Here is a 19,755-nt window from a genome sequence, read left to right on the forward strand (position 1 = left end):
TAGGGTTTATTAATATGGTTTAAAATACGTGGACAAGATGTGACTGTGCAGCTGGTGTTTGGCATTGAAACATTAATATATGTTCTGGTATGTTCTTAGTTTCAAAACTGTGAAGAGGTATGGATCTTTTTAAATGAAAAGTAAGAAACTACTATTAAATATTTTAAATGTTCTCTTTACACAACAAAATATAGGTAATTGCTAACTATTGATATTTTAAAATCTAACGACAATTTTCATTGATATTTAGTGTATACGTACATGTTTTTCAAACTGACTCAGTCTCAACTGAATAACTGAACAGAACATTCTCAAAATATAAGTGTGATGTTTTACATTATAGGAAAATAGAGTTTGAGATTCAGATATATTATTCTGTAAAATATATTAAAAATTTGCAAAACCGGAAGTCTCAATCAGATTTGTTTTCTTTCCCTCATATTTAGCAGGTTTACCAGCAATTACTGTGGCAGCTAAGGATATAAAAGCTATACTTAGGCACAGTGGAAAAGAATATTGTGACCACTTAATAATGTTTACATGGGTGTGGTGGGTTGAATTACTGTTTAGCAATATTCTTTCCCTCCATTTAGTTTCCATACGAGGAATGTATGTCCACTTCATGACTCTGGGATTCATCCTGTGACCTGGTTTGACCAACAGAGTGAGTCACAAGTGGCAGTGCACCGCAGAGAATAGGCTTAAGAGACCCTGCATGTTGCTGCTTGCTCTCTCCCACTTCTGCCACCACCATGATGTACACATTCCGCCTGGCCTGCTGCCTCCAAAAGGAAAACAAGAGCCGGGATCACCTGACCTCCAGCTAATCAACAAATGGATGCAGAAGCCCAGCTGAGAGCAGGGTCTCCAGCAGACAGGTGAGCTCAATAAATGCTCATTGGCTTTTTTTTTTTTTTTTTTTTTTGCTAGTACTGAGTTTTGAATCATTTTATCAAACACCAGTTGGTAAGCAAGGAAAGAAGATCTGTGGCAGTGTGTGGTACATTTGCTCTCACTAGTCTAGGATATATCTGGAGACACACATTTTGCTAAAGCAGAACATTTACCAGGAGAACTGTTGGTTAGGGCAATGATCCCGAAGTATTAGAAGGTTCTCTGGATGCCTCCTTCCCTTAGTTAGTAGTTACTGAAGGAGAAAAATAGACCTGAATGTTATAGAAAAGTTTTCAAAAGAAGTTAAACTTTTTGGGGCCTGAAATGATATTGAGTTAAAATACGGGCAATTAAAATAATAGATAGTAGAAATAGCTAACATTTGTTGAATGATTAGTATGTTCCAGAAACTGTTCTTAGTGCTTTTGCATGTACATAACTTTTTTTTTCCATAGTAACTTCATGTACTAGGTAGTATACCAGTCTCCATTTAAAAGATGAAGAAACTAAGGCACATACATTTTGAATAACTTTGAGTAACAGAGTCATTCAAGCACCAAGTGGGCAAAATGTGATTCAAATTTGGTTATCTAACTTTGGAGCTTATATTCCTAAGCATGATTCTTTATAATATTATAAAACATACTATTATTTTCCCCATGGAACGGCATTTTATTTTAAATATAGCAGTGTGTACACATCAATTCCAAACTCCCAATGTATCCCTCCCCCCATCCTTCCCCTCTGGTAACCATAAGTTCGTTCTCTAAGTCTGTGAGTCTGTAAAACATACTATTTTAAGATCCCTTAAAGAATGACTCTCAAAGATGGGAATCTCAGTTTTATTTTCGTTAATAGCAAGAGAAAGAAAATGGGTCAAGCCCATTACCTTTTAGTGTTGCTATACTCTTCCTTTCCTTTGTGCATTGCTTACCCCCAACACGCAAACATATTTTAGAACATCCTTGGATCTGCATGTGCCAGTAAAACATACAAAGACTGATACTCACATACAGTTATTATCACTCACAGAGATGGCAATCTCTGTGAGCTCTAAAGTTGTTGGGATTTCCTCAGGCAATGAATGATCAGACATATTTGGATAACAAAAGTGGAAGATGAAAAAGTAGAAGGAAATACTTCCTTGATGAACCAGAGTTGCATACAGACATTTGCACCTCAGCAACACAACAAGACCTGAAAAGAGAACTTGAAATCCATTCACTGTCTTTACAAGAGAAAGGAAGGTCTAGAGAAATGCCCAGGCAGGAGGAAGTATGAAGTCTTCCCTTGTCATGAGACTTTCCTAAGCATGAATGATCACAGTGTTTGCTCAATGGGAGAATTTGGGGGTGAACGGTGTCAGTGTGATGAGCTTGACCTGAGCAGAGCCAGGAATTTTTTCTCTTCCTATCTGAAATATTAGAACCTTCGATTTTTAAAAATGTCTTCATATTTGAAAATTGCTAAGAGAGTAAATCTTGAAAGTAATTACCACAAGAAAAAAAAATTGTAATATTGTATAGTTACAGATGGTGCCTAGACATAGCGTGGCGATCATTTTGCAGTGTCTACAAATATTGAATCATTATGTTGTATACCTGAAACTAATATAATGTTGTATGTCAATAATACTTCAATTGAAAAAGATAAATTTTTTTAAAATTTAAATAATATTATTCAAAAGAGAAGTCCCACTTTGAGTCACCAGCAAAGAGTGGGCTGAACCCTGTGTTGGAAATTATAGCCTTTACAAACACTTTCCACATTTCTTTCCCGTGATTTACTCTTTCCTGGTGTTATTGTAAATTGAAAAACTCATTATGCAATTTTGATTTTTCCTATTCTGTCATTGGTGTCCAAAAACAAATATAGTGTCTCCTCAGTCTGAAGTTCTGTCCTCTTAAATATTCGAATAACCAGCTCTTTTTTTTTTTTTTAATTTGCTCATCAGTCTAATAACTAGTTCCTTAAAAAGAATTTCCTTTACCACTCACATCTCTAAGTTTTGCCTCTTCATTAGAATTTAAATTATATAAAAGCAAGAACTTTGAATCTTCATATGATACCTTCTAGTGACTGTCTAGAATAATATCTGGCACAAAATATGTGCCCGACATTGATTTGGTGAATGGATAAATAATCTGAACTCTTTTTTAACGCACGGAGCTGAAACCTGAATTTTGCAGTTGCTGAAATAACATTGATCAGTTTGGCTTTCTCAATAAATATTGATTAGGTAAATGAAATATTACAAATGGTATTTTCTGTGAAGATTGAGAAAGGACTCTGACGACTACATATGATGATGTTGGATTGCCAGGACTTAAAAAGTAACCTAAAAAAAATCGTGCAGGGTTTTATCACGAGTCCTTAAATAACTCTGTTATATAAGGAGCTTATTTTTTTTTCAATTTTAAGGCTTTATTAAAATATACATTACCACCACCAGATAAAAGATTCACATCTAAATTTGTGCAGCACAAAACACAAAATCTGACTTTAACACGTTAGTGTGTATTGAGGAAAAAAATCAGGTTTTCTGTTGCTAATCAAAGTACTATAGAATTAAAATAAAAGTAATTGGATATTTTTTAGAAGTCTTTACAGCTGAAATGCATTATGCAAATTACTCTCTACTTCGTGAAGATGCTACCAAATAATCTGAACAGGTGTTAAAACATCTGGGTCTATTTAGCAGCATAGATGAAGCCTGGATTGTCTAATGCACTTTTCTTGTTTAACCTTAATTAATCCTTGCAGGGTCTCTGTGAGGTAGGTCTGTATCAACCTTGTGGTATGACAGTTACAAAAAGGCAGATGCAGAGATAAAGGGCTCATGATCACCCAGCACACTGGAAGCCAAAGTGAGTTTGGAAATCCAGAATTTCTGATTCTACCTTGGATACTGTTTCAGGGAATTGGATTACAACTAGGAGGGACTGTTCTTTACTTGAGGTTTTAAAAAATCTGATTAATATCTACATCCAGAATTTTACCTGGATGCATTCCCTATTTTCCATTTTGCAAAATTGCAGTTAAGCCAGAGGCAAAAGCTTCCACAAGGCAATCCTAGTTATCTTTTTGACCTGAGTGGAAACATGATCTGAGATTTCACATGGAGGCCAATTTTGTAAGAATTTCCACTAGTCTGTGGACTGTAATAATTGGGTTATTTGGATGAGGTTTGGCAAAGCATCTACTAGATTAACTGAACGAGGTTTCTGGAGCTTTGCCATTTTGGAGCTATCCATTTTGTTCTTTGTTCTACCTCATTATAAAATGGGCTATTGAAATTGGTTAGTTTGTTGGTATGTCAGCTTTTTCTTTTCTTGGTTTTTTTTTTTTTTCTTTTCTATTCTTTACATCTGAGCACTTAATTTAATTGAAAGCAAGCTCTTCAGTCTAAGTGGATAACAAAACATCCCTTTGAGGAGGAGGAAATAGATGATAAAATCTGTGTTACTAATTTTTTTCAGTAGTTTGGAGGAATTCCTTTTCCATCCTGTGTATGTGTTTTTAAGACCCAGTTAAGTTCATAGTTCCTTTTTCTTTTCTTGTTTGAATAGAAAATCATTCTCTTTAATCCCACCTGAGTTTTAAAAATGTATTATTTAACTGCCGAGTTCAGGAATTCAGTGGCCTGTTTTACTGAATGGAGATATGTATGACCTGATAGTAAAAGAATGCTATTCAAAGACATTTCCGCCTGTTTGTTTCTTGGATCAGTTACTGTTCACATAAATCTGGAAAAAAGCCAAAATATGTAAACAAATTAAGAGCTTTAGTATCCCAGTGGGAATATCCATAAATTGTACCGTAAATCAGGAATTTAAGATTAAGTGCAATATGCTATAATAAGATAGCAGAGAGAATCAACTATAGACCAAATATTCTTGGCTCTGGTTTGAGAATCTTAAAGGATGTTAAAAGATTTGGATTAATCATGGAGTTATGCATAATATTACTCCTTCCCAAAGCTATATGTGTTGCCTAAATAGAATTTTATTTTTATTTTACTAACTTCTAAGTGTGGCTTAGTATCAAACAAACCTTCAACTCTGAAGCCACTCTTTTATATTCTTTTAGCACACAAAATATATATAATGTCAATTATCTATCTTTACAGTTAATAAAGAGTGAATGAACCTCTCTACACATCTGCATAAATCTGTGAATACAGTAAAGGACAGTTTGATAGGTTGGGGATTTTTCCAGTAGAGCTTTTTTGATACACACTTTTCTCTTCTTGCAACTCTCTAGTGTATGAATTGAAAATTGTGGTCTCTTCGATTTTTTTGAACCAGAGTTAAAACTTAAATGTAAACCTTTCTCTTAAGAAAGACCCCAAAATTTAATTCCCCCATTATGATGTCTTATTAATTTCTTCTTGATTGTGTGTGTGTAGAGGAAGAATGAGAATGTAGAGAAAGAGAAAAGCAATATACACATATACACATATTTTTATGTCAACATTTTCTTGAAAGAGTTGTTCTAAAACAATTGCATTGTAAGCTTATGTTTTGTATGCACATACAAGAAGAACTTGTAGAGATTAGGTATTACTGATTTAGCCAGGTTTATCTCAAATTGGGAAAATAGAGAAAATATGTTGTACATATTTATACATAATAAATACATATTCATAATTATATACAATTAACAATACTCATGGGCAATGCAGATTCAACGCAATTTTTGTGATTGTACAACTTTAATATTGGTGACTTCACTAGCCTGTGATGTGAAAATGATTTTATACGCTTTTTTTCTAAACCCAAATTAAAACATGAACCCACGTGGTTTCTGTCAGAAACTAACCTGACTCACAGTATCCTCCCCAGCAATTTCATGCATGCTGTAGACTAAGTACCTTAGTTTCTTTCACCCTTTATTTTTCGTCTTGTCAGCATGCTATTATTACCTTCATGAGAAAACCACTTTCCTGGGCACGGCCGTCTGCAGTCTGAAGCATCCCTGTGTGTCCCACAGCAGCCCCCTAGGAGGGACTGTACTTGCGTTCAGAGTATCGGTCTTAAATGCTCTTCCAGCTCACTCAGAGAGCTTGATCACAGATGCATGCAGTTCCAGGAGGTAGAGGCTGGACTCTCCCTGAAACTGTGATCATGTTTTTGTTGCTACAGGGACATGTGCTACCACTAAAGAGAAGCAGAGGGAGGGAGGCCTGTCTCCGCTTGGCTCTCTACCAGAAGCACTGTAGATTCCTGGGTGTTTGGGCCCAACTACACCTGGACCATACGGCAAGCAGTGTCTACTCTCTACTATATCCCCATCCAAAGGACTTAGCTTATTTCTTGTATTACGATTAGACACTCCCCAGAATGGGTGATAGCGCTGTCTGTCATCCATTCTCTTCAAGAGAAATAGTGTGAATATTGATACATTTCCCAAGGTCTGAATTTTTTAGTCTCAGCCACGGTCCACTTGTAACACTCTCAAAAAGATTTTTTTTCCCCCAAAAATAGCTCATATCTACCTGGGAGAAATATGTTTTTTAAAATTAATTTATCTTTATATATTTATTTTTTGGTTGCGTTGGGTCTTCGTTGCTGCACGCGGGCTTTCTCTAGTTGCGGCGAGCGGGGGCTACTCTTCGTTGTGGTGCGCGGGCTTCTCATTGCAGTGGTTTCTCTTGTTGCGGAGCGTGGGCTCTAGGTGCGCAGGCTTCAGTAGTTGTGGCTTGCGGGCTCTAGAGAGCAGACTCAGTAGTTGTGGCTCACGGGCTTAGTTGCTCCGAGGCATGTGGGATCTTCCCGGACCAGGGATCGAACCCGTGTCCCCTGCATTGGCAGGCGGATTTTTAACCACTGTGTTCACCAGGGAAGTCCCCTGGGAGAAATATGTTATGAGCCTTGAATAAATTAAAGAAGACAATTATACAAAGTAACACAGGAGTGGACAAAGTATGTAAAAGACTGCTTTTTTCCTTTGTGATCTTTATTATGGTAAAAGAGTATTTTGGAGACCAACTAGTTATTCAGTAGTAATTCCCATTAAGTGTGTTTTACTTTTTGCCATATAAATTTTGCATATCTGATGTAACTTTCTTGAGAACACAGTTTTCCATATTTTATAAAAGAGCCTGAGGCTCCTAGAGGCCAAGTGAAGATCCTACGATCACATAGCTTGTAAGTGGCACAAGCAGGACCACAATCCTGTATTTTTTAATTCCCCCCTACACGGCTTCTCATCAATAGGATCTAAATGTTATCCTAAATTACAATAAAAAATGACCAATAATAGATACGTTGATAAAAATTTTAGAATCTATTTATTCAGTTGTGTATTTTTGTTTTGATTCTCATTCTTCTACGGGCTTCAGGCCAACTGTCAGAGTTAGTCATTAACAGTAGATGTGTATCTCCTGGTATTAAGATGAGAACTACATAGCAGACCACATCCTGGTCCCTAATTATTGAACATCTCTTATGTTCAGGATCTCTGGGTCCTATGGAAATTCTACAAGGAGATAAAGGCACATTCTACAAAGAGATAAGGCAGGATGCCTATTCTCTTTGACACTTTTTCTGGAAAGGTGAGAAACAAATGAAAATCATGGCAATGGAAAGTGATATGGTAAAAGTGAAATTAGTGGTATCATTATCTTTCTTTGGTATTCACATAGCATGTTCATTACCAATTATATTTTATATTGAAATGTTTTCTTTATACACCTCTGTTCACTTTTAAGATGAAATCTTCTTGAGGCTAATCGTTAAATTTTAGTCCTCTGGTTAACTCCAGCTTATATTAAATATAATGGTAATCTGCTAAGGTCCCTTTCAGGTATAAAATTTAATTTCTGTCTAGCAGCAGTGTCAACAATCCTTTAGTTAAGCCTTTATCTGTTGGGATATAAATTGTCAAGTTTAGTTTACAGCCTGGCTGAGCAAGAGAATATATAAATCAAATGATATCTAAGAATCCATTGAAGCATATGTAATATGTTAGAATCTCAATTTATAAATTCATATGTCGAAAAATATCTATATTTTTAAAATCAACTCACCCCTGATTTCAGGCCCCAATCCTGTGCAGTTGGAATAACAGTCAACCTCTGGCATTGTTCAGGCTCCTCTTGCATCCGGGGTGTACAAAGAACCTGGATCTCAAGAAGCACCAGAGCATCAGAACTGCCCCTCTAGTCCTCAGCCATCACTCCTCACTGTCCCTAAAAGGCCAGCAATCAAGACTAGCAAAATGACCCAGGTCCCTGTATCCTTTTTTTAAATGTTGATTTGAGAATATAGTAGTCCATGCCTATATTTTGTTTTTACATATGTATGCATTCTTTTTAAAATATTCTTTTCCATTATGGTTTATTATAGGATATTGAATATAGTTCCCTGTGCTATACAGTAGGATCTTGTTTATCCATTCTATCAATACATACGGTAGCTTACATCTGCTAAGTCCAGTCTCCCACTCCATCCCTCCCCCAGTACCCTCCCCCTTGGCAAACACAAGTCTGCTCTCTATGTCTGTGACTCTGTTTCTGTCTCGTAGATAGGTTCATTTGTGTCATACTTTAGATTCTACATATAAGTGATATCATATGGTGTTTGTCTTTCTCTTTCTGACTTACTTCACTTAGTATGATAATTTCTAATTGCATCCATGTTGCTGCAAATGGCATTATTTTGTTCTTTTTTATGGCTGAGTAATATTCCATTGTATATATGTACCACATTTTCTTTATCCATTCATATGTCAATGGACATTTAGATTGTTTCCATGTCTTGGCTGTTGTGAATAGGGGTTCTATGAACATTGGGGTGCATGTATCTTTTCGAATTATAGTTTTGTCTGGGTATATGCCCAGGAGTGGGATTGCTGGATCATATGGTAATTCTATTTTTAGTTTTCTGAGGAACTTCCATACAGTTTTCCATAGTGGCTGCACCAACTTACATTGCCACCAGCAGTGTAGGAGGGTTCCCTTTTTTCCACACCCTCTCCAGCATTTGTTATTTGTAGACTTTTTATGTTGGCCATTCTGACCAGTGTGTGATAGTGCCTCATTGTAGTTTTGATTTGCATTTCTCTAATGATTAGTGATGTTGAGCATCCTTTCATGTGTTTGTTGGCAATCTGTATATCTTCTTTGGAGAAATGTCTATTTAGGTCTTCTGCCCATTTTTGGATTGGGTTGTTTGTGTTTTTGATATTGAGCTGCATGAGCTGCTTGTAAATTTTGGAGATTAATCCTTTGTCAGTTGTTTCGTTTGAAATATTTTCTCCCATTCTGAGGGTTGTCTTTTCGTCTTGTTTATGGTTTCCTTTGCTATGCAAGAGTTTTTAAGTTTCATTAGGTCCCATTTATTTATTTTTGTTTTTATTTCCATTTCTCTAGGAGGTGGGTCAAAAAGGATCTTGCTGTAGTTTATGTCATAGAGTGTTCTGCCTATGTTTTCCTCTAAGAGTTTTACAATGTCTGGCCTTACATTTAGGTCTTTATTCCATTTTGAGTTTATTTTTGTGTATGGTGTCAGGGAGTGTTCTAATTTCATTCTTTTACATGTAGCTGTCCAGTATTCTCAGCACCACTTACTGAAGAGGCTGTCTTTTCTCCATTGTATATTCTTGCCTCCTTTATCAAAAATAAGGTGATGGGGTTGAAAGGAGGGAGAGGCAAGAGGGAAGAGTTATGGGGATATATATAAATATATATATGTATGTGTGTGTGTGTGTGTGTATATATATATATATATATATATATATATATATATAGCTAATTCACTTTGTTATAAAGCAGAAACTAACACACCATTGTAAAGCAATTATACTCCAATAAAGATGTTAAAAAAATAAAAAATAAGGTGACCATATGTGCGTGGGTTTATCTCTGGGCTTTCTATCCTGTTCCATTGATCTATATTTCTGTTTTTGTGCCAGTACCATACTGTTTTGATTACTGTAGCTTGGTAGTATAGTCTGAAGTTTGGGAGCGTGATTCCTCCAGCTCCGTTTTTCTTTCTCAAGATTGCTTTGGCTGTGTGGGGTCTTTTGTGTTTCAATACAAATTGTGAAATTTTTTGTTCTAGTTCTGTGAAAAATGCCATTGGTAGTTTGATAGGGATTGCATTAATCTGTAGATTGCTTTGGGTAGTATAGTCATTTTCACAATGTTGATTCTTTCAATTCAAGAGCATGGTATATCTCTCTATCTGTTTGTATCACCTTTAATTTCTTTCATCAGTGTCTTATAGTTTTCTGCATACAGGTCTTTTGTCTCCTTAGGTAGGTTTATTCCTAGATATTTTATTCTTTTTGTTGCAGTGGTAAATGGAAGTATTTCCTTAATTTCTCTTTCAGATTTTTCATCATTAGTGTATAGGAATGCAAGAGGTTTCTGTGCATTAATTTTGTATCCTGCTACTTTACCAAATTCATTGATTAGCTCCAGTAGTTTTCTGGTAGCATCTTTAGGATTCTCTATGTATAGTATCATGTCATCTGCAAACAGTGACAGTTTTACTTCTTTTCTCATTTGGATTCCTTTTATTTCTTTTTCTTCTCTGATTGCTGTGGCTAACACTTCCAAAACTATGTTGAATAAGAGTGGTGAGAGTGGGCAACCTTGTCTTGTTCTGGATCTTAGTGGAAATGGTTTCAGTTTTTCACCATTGAGAATGATGTTTGCTGTGGGTTTTTCATATATGGCCTTTATTATGTTGAGGTAAGTTCCCTCTATGCCTACCTTCTGCAGAGTTTGTATCATAAATGGCTGTTGAATTTTGTCAAAAGCTTTTTCTGCATATATTGAGATGATCATGTGCTTTTTCTCCTTCAGTTTGTTAATATGGTGTATCACATTGATTGATTTGTGTATATTGTAGACCCTTGCATTCTTGGGATAAACCCCACTTGATCATGGTGTATGATCCTTTTAATGTGCTGTTGGATTCTGTTTGCTACTATTTTGTTGAGGATTTTTGCATCTACATTCATCAGAGATATTGGCCTGTAGTTTTCTTTTATTGTAACATCTTTGTCTGGTTTTGGTATCAGGTTGATGGTGGCCTCATAGAGTGAGTTTGGGAGTGTTCCTCCCTCTGCTATATTTTGGAAGAGTTTGAGAAGGATAGGTGTTAGCTCTTCTCTAAACGTTTGATAGAATTCGCCTGTGAAGCCATCTGTCCTGGGCTTTTGTTTGTTGGAAGATTTTAAATCACAGTTTCAATTTCAGTGCTTGTGATTGGCTTGTTTATACTTTCTATTTCTCCCTGGTTTAGTCTCAGAAGGTTGTGCTTTTCTAAGATTTTGCCCATTTCTTCCAGGTTGTCCATTTTATTGGCATGTAGTTGCTTGTAGTAATCTCTCATGACCCTTTGTGTTTCTACAGTGTCAGTTGCTACTTCTCTTTCATTTCTAATTCTGTTGATTTGCGTCTTCTCCCTTTTTTTCTTGATGAGTCTGGCTAATGGTTTATCAATTTTGTTTATCTTAAAAAAACAGCTTTTAGTTTTACTGATCTTTGCTATCGTTTCCTTCATTTCTTTTTGATTTATTTCTGATCTGATCCTTATGATTTCTTTCCTTCTGCTAACTTTGGGGGTTTTTTGTTCTTCTCTTTCTAATTGCTTTAGGTGTAAGGTTAGGTCTTTTATTTGAGGTGTGTCTTGTTTCTTAAGGTAGGGTTGTATTGCTATAAACTTCCCTCTTAGAACTGCTTTTGCTGCATCCCATAGGTTTTGGTTCGTCGTGTTTTCATTGTCATTTGTTTCTAGGTATTTTTTTTTAATTTCCTCTTTGATTTCTTCAGTGATCTCTTGGTTATTTAGTACCATACTGTTTAGCCTCCATGTGTTTGTATTTTTTACAGATTTTTTCCTGTAATTGATATCTAGTCTCATAGTGTTGTGGTCAGAAAAGATACTTGATATGATTTCAATTTTCTTAAATTTACCAAGGCTTCATTTGTGACCCAAGATATCTATACAAATATATATCTAGCCCAGAGAATGTTCTTGAGCACTTGAGAAGAAAGTCTATTCTGTTGGTTTTAGATGGAATGTCCTATAAATATCAATTAATCCATCTTATTTAATGTATCATTTAAAGCTTGTGTTTCCTTATTTATTTTCATTTTGGTTGATCTGTCCATTGATGAAAGTGGGATGTTAAAGTCCCCTACTATTATTGTGTTACTTTCGATTTCCCCTTTATGGCTGTTAGCATTTGCATTATGTATTGAGGTGCTCCTATGTTGGGTGCATAAATATTTACAACTGTTATAGCTTCTTCTTGGATTGATCCCTTGATTATTATGTAGTGTCCTTGTTTGTCTCTTGTAATAGTCTTTATTTTAAAGTCCATTTTGTCTGATATGAGAATTGGTACTCCAGCTTTCTTTTGATTTCCATTTGCATGGAATATCTTTTTCCATCCGTTCACTTTCAGTCTGTATGTGTCACTGGGTCTGAAGTGGGTCTCTTGTAGACAGCCTGTATACGGGTCTTGTTTTTGTATCCATTCAGAGAGCCTGTGTCTTTTGGTTGGAGCATTGTATCCATTTACATTTAAGGTAGTTATCAATATGTATGTTCCTATTACCATTTTGTTAATTGTTTTGGGTTTGTTATTGTAGGTCTTTTCCTTCTCTCGTGAATCCTGCCTAGAGAAGTCCTTTAGCATTTGTTGTAAAGCTGGTTTGGTGGTGCTGAATTCTCTTAGCTTTTGCTTGTCTGTAAAGGTTTTGATTTCTCCATTGAATCTGAATGAGATCCTTGCTGGGTAGAGTAATCTTGGCTGTAGGTTTTTCCCTTTCATCACTTTAAAGATGTCCTGCCACTCCCTTCTGGCTTGCAGAGTTTCTGCTGAAAGATCAGCTGTTAACCTTATGGGGATTCCCTTGTATGTTATTTGTTGCTTTTATCTTGCCGCTTTTAATATGTTTTCTTTGTATTTAATTTTTGATAGTTTGATTAATATGTGTCTTGGCATGTTTCTCCTTGGATTTATCCTGTATGAGACTCTGCGCTTCCCTGGACTTGATTGACTATTTCCTTTCCCATATTAGGGAAGTTTTCAACTATAATCTCTTCAAATATTTTCTCAGTACGTTTTTTTTTCTCTTCTTCTTCTGAAACCCCTATATATTTGAATGTTGGTGCGTTTAATGTTGTCCCAGAGGTCTCTGAGACTGTCCTCAATTCTCTTAATTCTTTTTTCTTTATTCTGCTCTGGGGTAGTTATTTCCACTATTTTATCTTCCAGGTCATTTATCCATCCATCTGCCTCAGTTATTCTGCTATTGATTCCTTCTAGAGAATTTTTAATTTCATTTATTGTGGTGTTTATCATTGTTTGTCTGCTCTTTAGTTCTTCTAGGTCCTTGTTAAACGTTTCTTGTATTTTCTCCATTCTATTTCCAAGAGTTCGGATCATCTTTACTATCATTACTCTGAATTCTTTTTCAGGTCTACTGCCTATTTCCTCTTCATTTGTTTGGTCTGGTGGGTTTTTACCTTGCTCCTTCATCTGCTGTGTATTTCTCTGTCTTCTCATTTTGCTTAACTTACTGTGTTTGGGGTCTTCTTTTCACAGCCTGTGGGTTCATAATTCCTGTTGTTTTTGGTGTCTGCCCCCAGTGGGTATGGTTGGTTCAGTGGGTTGTGTAGGCTTCCTGGTGGTGGGGACTGGTGCCTGTGTTGTGGTGGATGAGGCTGGATCTTGTCTTTCTGGTGGGCAGGACCGCGTCCAGTGGTGTGTTTTGGGGTGTGTTTGAACTTAGTATGAGTTTAGGCAGCCTCTCTGCTAAGGGGTGGGTTTGTGTTCCTGTCTTGCTAGTTGTTTGGCATGGGGTGTCCAGCACTGGAGCTTTCTGGTCGTTGAGTGGAGCTGGGCCTTAGCATTGAGATGGAGATCTCTGGGAGAGGTCTCGCCGGTTGATATTACTTGGGGCCGGGAGGTCTCTGGTGGACCAATGTCCTGAACTCGGCTCGCCCACCCCCGAGGCTCAGGCCTGACACGCAGCCAGAGCACCAAGACCCTGTCAGCCGCATGGCAGTGGATGTGGCAGTCTCCATTATGAAGTCAGATTATGAGGGTCTACAATTGCTGTTCAGCTAGAACAGGCTGACTTGGTAGCAATTTGTCTACGAGGCTGTCTCCAGCAGCTGGTGGCTAAAAGAGTAGGTCTCCGCATGTGCTGCCAGAATCTTAAACATTTATATAGAGGTCTTCACTGGGTTCAGTCACGGATTCAGTACAGAGAGTCTCAAGAACACCTTACTCTCTCAAGGTTGTGTGTTTGAAACAGCTCCTAAGCCTGAGGGTCTACAAGCTGCAGGAAGACGAGACCCCCCGGGGTGGCCTGCAAGCCGTGATTCTTGCCACGAACCCCGCTGCTGCCGTTGTGGAATCCGGCTTCCCCCACCGCTCTGCAGTGAGTTTTCAGTGAAGCCTTCTCTCTGTGCTGATGAGATTCATGCTACCTGGGTTGCCCAAAGCCATAGAGCGCGTAAATGTTGGGGCGGGGGTACAAACCCAGCAAATCTGGCTCCAAGGTCTCTGTTACGTCACCCAACGAGAGTGGGGAGGCCACGCACCTAAACGCCTCACCCCCACGAGGCGCCTCCTCAAACCCACACCGCCGCAGGATAAGTCACCCATGCCAGCACTCCTGTGCAGCCGCACAAAACCTAAACAACATTTTTACACTTGGATATCTTACTATTTCTATTTAGTTAAACTTAATAAAAAAACTGAGGTTGTACTTTCTCCCCTAGTTTGACTTGTTCTCCAAGTTCATGTTACCAGGGCTTGCTGCTCTTCCTCTTTTAGAGTTTTGGACCCTTTTTCTTAACCTTGTTCCCTCTGCAACTGCCTAACTTTGAACTATCCATTAAATCAAGACTTTCTTATTTCTCCTGCCATCACTTTAGTTTATGCCCTCAACCGTATAAGCCAGTCACGCCTTATATGCCACATATGCCAGCACACCACTTACCATTTCCTGATCACGCTGTGCTCTTTTGCCTTATGCCTTTGAACATGCTGTTGCTGCCTGATGTGCTCTATTATTATATTTTTACACACATTTATTTCTTCTTCATCTGTGCTTATGTCATACTTTCACGCTATTATAGAACTTACAGTGCCTTACCACTAGGCAAGTTAAGAGTAGACAGCATGTTTTACACATCTCTATTTCCTTTGAATCTACACTATTAAATGTTGGTAACAGGTGTAAAAGAATTTAGGCAAGCTTAACACTGAATGGGCCTCCCAAATCTTCTTTCCCTTCATAAGCCACATAAATAATGTTCTTCTCATTCTGCATTCCTGATCCACACTCTTCAGTAACTCTGTACCTACTTCTCCTGCAAGTAAATCCACCATTTGTCTGTTGTTATGGCCCATCCTCTTAGTCTACCCCACTATTTGCAGCCAGGTTCTACTCTAGTTTACCTTTTACTTCAGTCTTTTCCTAAGGTATACAAAAAATTCAAACAAGCTCTTGAAATCTTGTTCACTTATCTGCTGCTTTAATGGAAGCTAAGCTCCACCTGGTGGTAGAATTTGCTTCTCTTGTTTGGACTTGAGCACATGCAGTGAGATCAGTTCAGCAGGGAAACAAATTTGTACACATCTCTATATATGCAAACATGTATATATATGTATTACATATGTGTGTGAGTTTGTGTTTTGCAGGCTTTCCTCTGTCACAAAAGTAGTGAAATATGCTTATTAATTTATTTTACCGACATTGACGTTTAAAACACGGCATTCAGCATTTGATTATTATAAACTTTGTGTGATATTCAGGCTCTCAGCAATGACCAGAATGATCTTAGTGTGATAATCACAAACCAAATATTTCCTACCACCCCTGTCCCACATCAAAATTGGTTTTTGAAAGGACTTAATTTATGCTTTGGTACTAAAGGAAGTTTATTTAAAGGCCTTTTATGATTCATATAAAATTATAAAAATAAAATGGAAAATGTTTGAAAATATTAACTCAAGTCATATTTTAAAGCAGGATAGTCCAACCCTTTACTCAGTACATGAGTATGTTCTTTCTCTCTCACAAGCAAGCGAGCACAGTATTATGTTTACCCTTTATGTTGAGCGACATTTTGTAGCATATAGCTTTATGAAGACTAGAAAATTAGCCAGAGTTTACACACTGGAAGCTCTGCAGCTGGATTTAACCCACAGATATGTTTTTTCATGTTTCTACTAAAATATGAAATAATTGCCTCTGTTTGAAAATTGGAAAATTTCATTATAAAAATGCAGCTATCTAGCAATGAGGGGTCTTTTTCTTGCAAATCAAGTGATCTCAACCTGAGAAGTAAGTACCCTTTTTAGATGTGGTGCACACTCTAATTTTCCATAAGCCCCATTACTCCTTAACGTATCACACTCTGCCTCCTTTTCTTTATTGCCTGGCTTCTGTAGGCACTGACGTTTAGGACCACTGGCATTCATCTGTGATGCCTATCTGAGAAATTCATATTCTGGTTGGAGGAGAAAATGAAGAAAGATGGGTCAATAACCATCAGAAAAGTGAAAGAAACAACCCAAACAAAAGGTATAAAATTGCTTTCTCTGTAATTCTGCACAACGCCCCACTGGTGGCATAGGTGTACTTCCAATGGTATCATATTTAAGGAAAAGGACTATCTTCCCTAACTACTGGCTGACAAATTTTAGAGGTTTCATTTTCCTTCAAATACCAACTCCTGGACTGAGAAATATCTGAAGTTATGTTATTTATTTTCACTTTGAGAGTATTTTAGTTGTTAGGCTAAAATCTAGGCACCGACATAAATGTATTTGCCTTCTCCACCCAATCAAACCACCTCCTGAACAGTGAATATTACTACTAAGCCAGTGTTGCCCAGCCTTCCTAACCCGGTCCACATCTAATGAACTTATATATTTCATGCTCCAACACTTTTTTGATTTGCATTTTGTATCTCCCTTTAAAGGGGCGCCTCTTCTATGGTTAGTAGTGACCATGTTTTGACTATCCTCACCAGTTGTAGTTGGGCAGAATAATGGCCCCCCAAAGATGTTCATATCCTAATCCCCATAACCTGTAAACATATTACATTACATGGCAGAGGAGGATTAGGATTGAAGATGAAACTAAGACTGCTTATCAGCTGACCTTAAATAGATGACCCTGGATTAAATAGGTGGGTCCAATAATGACAGTGGTCCTTAAAAGTGGAGACAGAGGCCAGGAGGAGCTTCGGAGGTGTGACTATGGAAGAGTGATCAGAGTGGTGCAACATTGCTGGCTTTGAACAGAAGAAGGGGCCACAAACCAAGGCATGTGGGTATCCTTTAGAAGCTGGAAAAGACAAGGAAACAGATTTGCCTCTAGAAATGCAGCCCTGCTGACACCTTGATTTTAGACCAGGGAGCTCTGTGTTAGAGTTCCAGCCTATGAAACTGGAAGATAATAAGTTTGTGTTGTTTTAAGCCACCAAGTTTGTGGTAATTTATTACAACAACAATGAAAAACTAGTATACTGGCAAAGAAGTTTCCTTTGAAGTTTGTTCTCTGACATTTTTGTTATGAAAAAGCATATTATTTCAAGATAAAAATTGTACTAAAACATGATTTTTGGAACAATGCAAGCTTCTTCCTGCTTCCTTCTCCTCCTTTTCTTTCCCCTGTCTTGAGAATCATTGTTTTAACCCACTCCTACCCCTCCATAGCAGAGAGAGAAGGTCATGGTTGAAGAACTGTGCTCCTACAGTGTGGAGCTGCAAATAGGAAACCTATGGTTGAAAGAGCTAACAAAAGGTAGAAGGCAGCAAAAAACAAACAAAAAACCTTACTTTTATTTTTCCCAAGATTCCTATAATCTCTGCACCATAGAAGATTTATTTTTTTCTGTTGCTTTTGGTTTGTTTTGTTTTGTTCTGTTTTTCTTTTTTTTTTTTTAATTAATTAACTTATTTATTTATTTCTGGCTGTGTTGGGTCTTCGTTTCTGTGCGAGGGCTTTCTCTAGTTGCGGCGAGCGGGGGCCACTCTTCACCGCGGTGCGCGGGCCTCTCACTGTCGCGGCCTCTCTTGTTGCGGAGCACAGGCTCCAGACGCGCAGGCTCAGTAGTTGTGGCTCACGGGCCCAGTTGCTCTGCGGCATGTGGGATCCTCCCAGACCAGGGCTCGAACCCGTGTCCCCTGCATTGGCAGGCAGATTCTCAACCACTGCGCCACCAGGGAAGCCCTTTTCTGTTGCTTTTGAACCACAAAACTGCTGAACTATTTTGCAGCCCACTGAGAGTGATGCTGCATAAACTTTTCCATGAGATTATGGCACAGTAAGAACCTGTTGTGATCTGTATGGTATCATTGACAGGCACTTATACGTACACTTAACTAGAATTCTTAATACATTTTAAAGTATCAATCTGAAAATAAAGTATCTACTGAAAACTTTTTCACATTAAGTTTATACATTTTCATGATGCTATTTTCTGGAAGTTTAACAAACTCTCATTAGTTAGGATCAGACTAATGTCACTCATCGTCTTGGTATTCATGTCATTAAACATAACACATTATATATAGTAGCTGCTCAATATATGGGTGAGTGAATAAATCCAGCTTTTCAATTTATTGGCACTTTCTCTGGTTTAGCCAAAAGTAGGATATAAAGCTGTGGTTTTCTCGTCTCAGTTTTGCTCTGGGATTCTCAGAGTATAATTTCTCCGAGCTCAAGGTGGTCCTAGAATTTAAAGATAGATATTTTTCAATATGGCCTCTAAATGTTAGACAACTATGTAATTTAGTGCTTATTCAAAGAAACCAAATACCTTTCCCAGAAGGGAAATTGAATCAGGAGATGTCACGTTGCCCTTCAAAAGGCAATTTCTAAGGGACTTGAAAGGGTTGAATTTTAGAACCTACCTTCCTCCACCCCCATTCCTTTATAAGGACCTGTGAAGAAGTTTTTTTAGTCCCTGATGCTGATTCTTACACTTTCATATCTATACTGAAAATCATGTGGAGATACTGTTAATTATGTTGCGTATCATGCAGCATCCCTAGAAATTCAGATTGGGTAGGCCTTGGGTTGCATCGTGGAAATTGTGTTTTGTAAAAATTGTGCACATGTGCTGCAGGTGACATCGAAGGCCAGGCTGTGAGAAATGTTGCCTTAGGTTGCTTGATGTGCCTATATTGTTGTTCACGTGTACAAACATCATCGTGTGCCCATGTACTCTAATCTACAAAGAAATCCACTGCTCTCCAGTTGCCCGTATCCCCATACCTCTCCTCTGCCTCCCACCTGCCCCCTCACCCAATTGTGTAATGATTTTCCAAAGCCATGCTTCCCCCCAACACCAAGACCTAGGGTGGTAGATACAATTAAAATTATTATAGTAGAAAAAGTCCTGTAATTCTCCTCTGGGGAAGGTGGCGCTTTGCTTCTGAAAAGGGCTGAACTTCCTTTTCTGTGGGTTAATGGATCTGGGCTAGATAAGTATGTGTCTTGCATGTTCCTGTCTCTTTCTTTAAATATGTCTCTTCCATCCTACATCGATAGTGCCCTGTCTCCAGGGTTTCCCTCACCATGACACAATATAAGACCTGTCCTAAGTCTCATTGATCTCCACACCTTTCCTCACTCCTTCTTACCACCAAAACACCTCTATCAGCAGCAGATACTCACAAAGGCAAGTTAATCTGTCAAATGGTATAAATGAGAATTTGTAAGTATTGGTGAAGTCAAGCATTAAACCTGGGGCTTCATCTTCATCAGTAGTGAGCATGGCTTAAGCATCTACTGAGTTGTACGTTCTGTGCTAGCGCAAAGGAGCAAAGGGCAGGAGGATTTTCTGCTCAAGGGGCATTAACGCAATG

This window comes from Eschrichtius robustus, chromosome 8, assembly GCF_028021215.1.
Source record: "Eschrichtius robustus isolate mEscRob2 chromosome 8, mEscRob2.pri, whole genome shotgun sequence".
NCBI classification, from domain to species: domain Eukaryota; kingdom Metazoa; phylum Chordata; class Mammalia; order Artiodactyla; family Eschrichtiidae; genus Eschrichtius; species Eschrichtius robustus.